Here is a 5,677-nt window from a genome sequence, read left to right as displayed (position 1 = left end):
CATGCCGATACATATACGTGTGCAATGCTTGGAAGCTATCCTTGTCTGAAGATGGGCTGCGATGAACGCAGTCCACAAATAGTGGGCGAGAAGTGAAGAGAAACTCGCATAAAATTGCCTCGACTCCAATAACCTCAGGAAGTATTTCAAAATAAAGGTCTTTTTTTATTAAGATGGCCACACCTCCCCCAGTTGTCGGCCTATCTTTACGAATGATAACGTAGTGGGGGGGGGGTGTTACCTCAAAATCCTTTATTGCATTTGTCAGCCACGTTTCTGTCAAAGCGACTAAGTCCGGTTCAATTCCAAGAAGTAAGGATTGAAGCGGTACTAGTTTTTTGAAGCATGCTTCGGGTGTTATTGTTTTTTTTCGTCGTTTTTTTCATGGTTGATGCTGTGACGGCCAGCGGTTATGAGCGCGATAGCATTTGTTCCCTCATCCTATCGGTACAGACCTTCGTTCACTTTTAACTTGTCATAGACCAGGAATACTTTGTCTCCAGCTCGTTTTTTGTTTTTGCAACATGCCAAAGCTTTTTTCTGATGTCTCTTAGTCTATTTGAGAAGTCTTCTCCAACAGAGAAAGCGGTTCCTTTTAGTTTCGTGCAGTTTCTAAGAATGGTTGCTTTGTCTCAGATGTCGAGGAGTTTTAGTATCAGTGTAATAGTTTTTGAGCGTCTTGTTTTTCTATCCTGTGAATTATTTGTAATGGAATAGATTTGATCTTCAGTATGCTTTTAGATCTGCTCACATAGTTTGTTCGATGGTTTCGGGGTGTTCTTCAGCCTCCTCCGGTACAGCGTACACAAGTAACTTTGACCTTCTAGACCGGTTTTCTAAGTCGTGCATTTTTAACTACAAGTAGTGAACGGTTTTTTGAAGATTCGTTACCTGGGAGACACAGGAAGTGATCTTGTTTTCCAGTAACGTTACTTGTTCTAGTTTGGCTTCAATAGATTTCAATCGTTATTTATTTATTTCTATTAGGTATTCTGCAATTACTTGAAGCTGTTTCATGATCCTGGCCATATCGGGTCCCGGGTTCGTTTCAATGTCACCACTGAGCAACAGTTATTCATTAATACAGCCACACAAGTCACACAATTGTGCACACATCTGCCTACTGCACGGCAGCACTATTAGGCATAGGTAATTTGAACAAATACTTTTGCCATAACGCTTGCTCTCCTGCGGCAGATAAACAAATGGGTTGAGGCATTGCATCCTGTGGTTTGAGTTGAAGGGTGTCCAGTCTTTATACCACTCCAGCCTGCAAGCAGCGCCGTCTTCACGTTGTGGCGATCTGAGTCAGCGCATCAAGTCACTGAAGCAGGCCTGTTTCCAGGCAAATCGCCGAGCGTAGATTCCACGTGCGCAATGCGCACATGATGCGCTTGGTGGCTCTCAAGTGGTGTGCCGTCGAATACAGATAGCAGATCCGGGTCTTCGCTTCCTGCTTGGGTGAGCAGCAGGACGCCAATTATCTGCGGCATATAAACAAATGGGTTGAGGCGTTGCATCCTGGCAGTGCTGCCGCGCCCTCCTTATAGTTGTGCTCAGGCAAACAAACGCAGTTTACAACCTTCCGCGGCAGACTGATCGTTTATCTTTCCCCTTTCTCCTTTCAACAGCCGTCCGTCAATTAACGCAGGGTACAATACAGCGTTTCCGTGAGAAGCCTCAAATTTTCTGGTGGCGTCCAGTGTGGAGGGCGTCCATTTTGTTGGTTACTTTGCCAACTATCCGCATCTGCGCCAAGCCTTTATGTTCCGCTTTTTTAAACTTTCGCTTCACCAATTCCTCACAGACTCACTACTCTCTGCATGTCCAAATCCTCTCTCACACGATTTCACCTTCGCAGCTTCCATAGCCCCCATAAATTGAAGCACTACTCCTTCAAATATTCTTTCCCCAAGCCCTTTCTCTCGCGAAACGTAACCCTCTCATCATTGTAGGTGGCATCAACGCCACCAATGTGGGGTGAAGCTACTCTCACACGACTCGAAAAGGTCGTCTACTTCAACTCACACTACACGCCCACCCTGCTTCCTCCACGTGCACTGGCAAAAGTGCCCAGCACGACACAACTCTGGACCTCACCTTTAGTACCGGAAAACTCACCCTTCACACCTCCAGAACACCACAAACACTCGGAAGCGATCACTACAGTATAAGCACATCTCTTACTCTTAAGGGAATCACGACAACGCCCCCTCCCACCACGAACATGCACACATTGAGATGTCTTCTATGACGAATGCCCCCTCCCGACAACTACCGTGGGCTTTCTTGCCCTAGAACCATGGACGACCCTCCTTCTCTTAGTTACACAATTTGCTAGGAAAACCGTCCAACCTGGCCCTCTATTGCAAGATGTAGACGCGCACCTCTGTAACATTTCGGAGGCTTACACCAGCATAGAGTAGCACGACCAGAAACAAACGCCTATGCAACGTACGCCTCAAAAGTCACTCCATCCGTAATAAGATCAATACACACGCGTTAACCTAAGCCGGGAACAAATGCCAGGAACCTCTGTAGCAGGAAAGCCTCGTGAGAGCAAATCTCGTGAACAAAACAGTACACAGATAGCAGAGAGTCAACTCTCAACAACTCTCTGCTCTATTCACATCCCATCAACTTCAGAACACGCTGTTAATTCACCACAGTACACTGACAACCCAAACCGAAAGGACGATCCCCCATCACCTTTGCAGAAGTACACACGGAGATCTAAGCCCTGAAATTCAACACCACGACAGGACATGACATCACAAACACCCGCTAATGGCACCTTCACAAGAGACCATCACACAACTTGTGCAACTCTCCAATAAAAACAAGCTTAACCACACCCTCCCCTCCACCTGCAAACAATCCAACATCACCCTCACGCCCAAACCCGAAAACCCACCCTCCATACACGACATTCGCCCTATCTACTTCACGTCCTTCCTTGGCAAACTTCGCAAACCGGTCCTGTAGCATCATATCAATAAACACCTTGAACACACACAAAGCTACCGACCTACGACATTGTCTTTCCACCCAACCTCTCCACTCAAGACGCCTTTGTACAGACCGATCATAATTTCCACGATCACAGCACACAACGACCACACCTCTATATTCTCGCTAGATCTCCAAAAGATTTGACAATGTCTCACCTCAGCATTCTTTAGGCAATTGCCTCAAAATCCCTAAGCCCACGTCCTAAGAATATATATATATATATATATATATATATATATATATATATTAATATATATATATATATATATATATATATATATATATATATATATATATATATTGTGAGCAGGTTCAAGGCTGAGGGTTAGATAAAGCGTTTAATACTTGTTGAAGCAAGTTACACGTCTTCTCTCATCGGAGCCATTGAGATCCCCCGGCCACAGGAGCTGCTCAATTTAAAGGGTAGGGAGGGAGAAGGGGGAGGCCTTGGCGTACGTGACTCGAGGCTCGTTCGCATGGTGCGAAGCAGTTCGAGTATCCGTGAACATGAGACCGCAATTGCATTACGCGCACATGGAGTGGCAGGCACGAGTTCTCACATCACTACACAGACACATACACTTCACACCTGTCTGGCCTATGTGACTCGATGCACGTAGAGATGACCGCGAGTGTTTTGAGGCACAAAAATATGTGACTGCGTTGATTCACGCACATGGAGTGGCAGTCACGAGTTCGCACATCACTGTACACGGAGATGCAGGCGCGACTCCTCACATCCCACCCTAGCCAAAATGACCAAGTCCCTTTGGTCACGTGAAAACTGAACAACAGTCTGCTAACATTGAGGGCAAGCTTCAGATGACGCAAGAATAGGGTCGATGTAAGGTGGTCTAAATAGCTTGATCTGGCTCACATGCACCACTCCGGAGTCAGGAGTTCCCGAATTCCGGCCTACTTGAGTCACGAGGTGAGTAACCGGGGTCTTCTTTTCGAGGATCTGATAGACTCCCTTGAACCTCGGAGCCAATTTCTCTGACACATGCGGAAGAGGCTGCTGGCGGCGCACCCAAACAAAGTCTCGAACACAGTAGGAGTGATCTTTGTGCGCCCGATCATAGTACGCTTTGCGCGCTTGCTGGGCGTTTTCCGTGTTGCTGGCTGCTTCGGCTCGCTGGGATTGCAGTGCCAAAAGGCTCTCTTGCACCGAAGTGGGCTTTGATGCGTGGATGGTCTGGTATGGTAGATTTGGCGTATATCCGTACATTAACTCAAAGGGGGAGAATCCAGTGCTGGAGTTCAGGCTGGTGTTCACGGCAAAAGCGGCTTCGTCGAGCTTTTTTGTCCACTGTGACTGGTCGTGGTTGCACATTTTACGCAAAACGGTGACGAGGGTGCCATTGCTTCGCTCGACAAGTCCGTTACTTGCGGCCCTGTATGCCACTGAATAGTGTACCGTGACTGCGTGCGTTCTCATAAGGTTCTTGAATTCTTTGGAGTCAAAGGCTTTTCCGTGGTCAGAGAGGCAATCACTTGGAGTTCCGAATCTATGAAAAACAGAGTGAAGGTGCCTGATTACGTCCTTCGTGGACGTATTCGGTACGGGTTTTGGAACAATGTACCGTGTGGCGAAATCAATTACATTCAGAATGTAGCTCTGTTTGTCGCTGGATGGCATTGTTATGTGGTCCATAGCGATCGAACTGAATGGTACGTCAGTAGTAGGCATGAATTCCATCTTGCCGACGTTCCGGCTGGTTGGTCTGTTGTCTTCCTGGCAACGTCGGCATGCCTGCACGTAGCTTGTAACGGTTGATAACATGTTCGGCCACCAAAACCGTCCTTGCAGTTTGTCCATCGTGCGTTTGATATCCTTGTGCCCACTTGCGTCGTGCGTGAGTTCCAAAACGCTTTGTTGAATCTTTGCTGGCACAACAGGACAGTGATGCCCCTCTGAAGTTACCCGATAGAGGATGTCATTGATTATGACAAACGGTCCTGCTGAGTTAGGTTCAGCACACACTTTCTACATGGTGGTCTTGCAGAAGTCGTCTTCATTTTGCATGGCCGTGATTCCATGTGTCTGAGATAGCGCTGCACATGAATGCCGAGAAAGCATGTCAGTTACGTAATTTTGACGTCCAGGGCGGTGCTCAACCGAGAACGCAAATTCCGCCAAATCCAGCAATATTCCAGTGAATCGGCGAGACGGCTTGAAGTTTCTGGTCAAGCAGGCGGCCGACCAATTATCAGTGAGCAGGTGAAATTTCCTACCAAGCAGGTAATCGCGAAATTTCACTGCAATAGCCCAATGCACAGCCAATGCTTCCCAAACGTTGCTGTGTAGCTTTCGTTCAGATTCCGTCAGTCATCGGCTGGCGTATTCAAGCACGACTTCTTTTCCGGCTTGTTTTTGTGTCAACACCGCACCAAGAGCTGTTGCAGAAGCATCTGTAGCCACTGTTGTGGGCGCGTCGCGATCAAAGTGGCCCAGTATGGGTGCTGATGTAAGGGCCGAACGGATGGTCTGAAATGATTCCTCACACTCAGGTGTCCATTTGAAGTCGGCACTCCGCATTGCAGCTTGAAGTGGCGCGCAAATTTTCGAAAAGCCAGGAATGAAACGCCTGTAAAAGTTTGCGGTTTGCACCCAAGATAGTAGCTGCTTCGGCGTTCTCGGAGTAGGGATGCGCAATATGGCTTC

At 47.5% G+C, this 5,677-nt stretch overlaps 1 pseudogene; it reads right to left on the bottom strand.

Annotated features, from left to right (window-relative positions):
* Window positions 1-357: 357 nt before the first annotated feature.
* Window positions 358-4,345, bottom strand: LOC144143136 (uncharacterized; annotated as a pseudogene).
* Window positions 4,346-5,677: the final 1,332 nt, after the last annotated feature.

The sequence above is a fragment of the Haemaphysalis longicornis genome, unplaced genomic scaffold (assembly GCF_048455015.1).
Source record: "Haemaphysalis longicornis isolate Haplotype H1 unplaced genomic scaffold, Haemaphysalis longicornis Haplotype H1 scaffold_6, whole genome shotgun sequence".
In the NCBI taxonomy this organism is placed as follows: domain Eukaryota; kingdom Metazoa; phylum Arthropoda; class Arachnida; order Ixodida; family Ixodidae; genus Haemaphysalis; species Haemaphysalis longicornis.
This window is presented reverse-complemented; position numbering and strand designations above follow the sequence as displayed.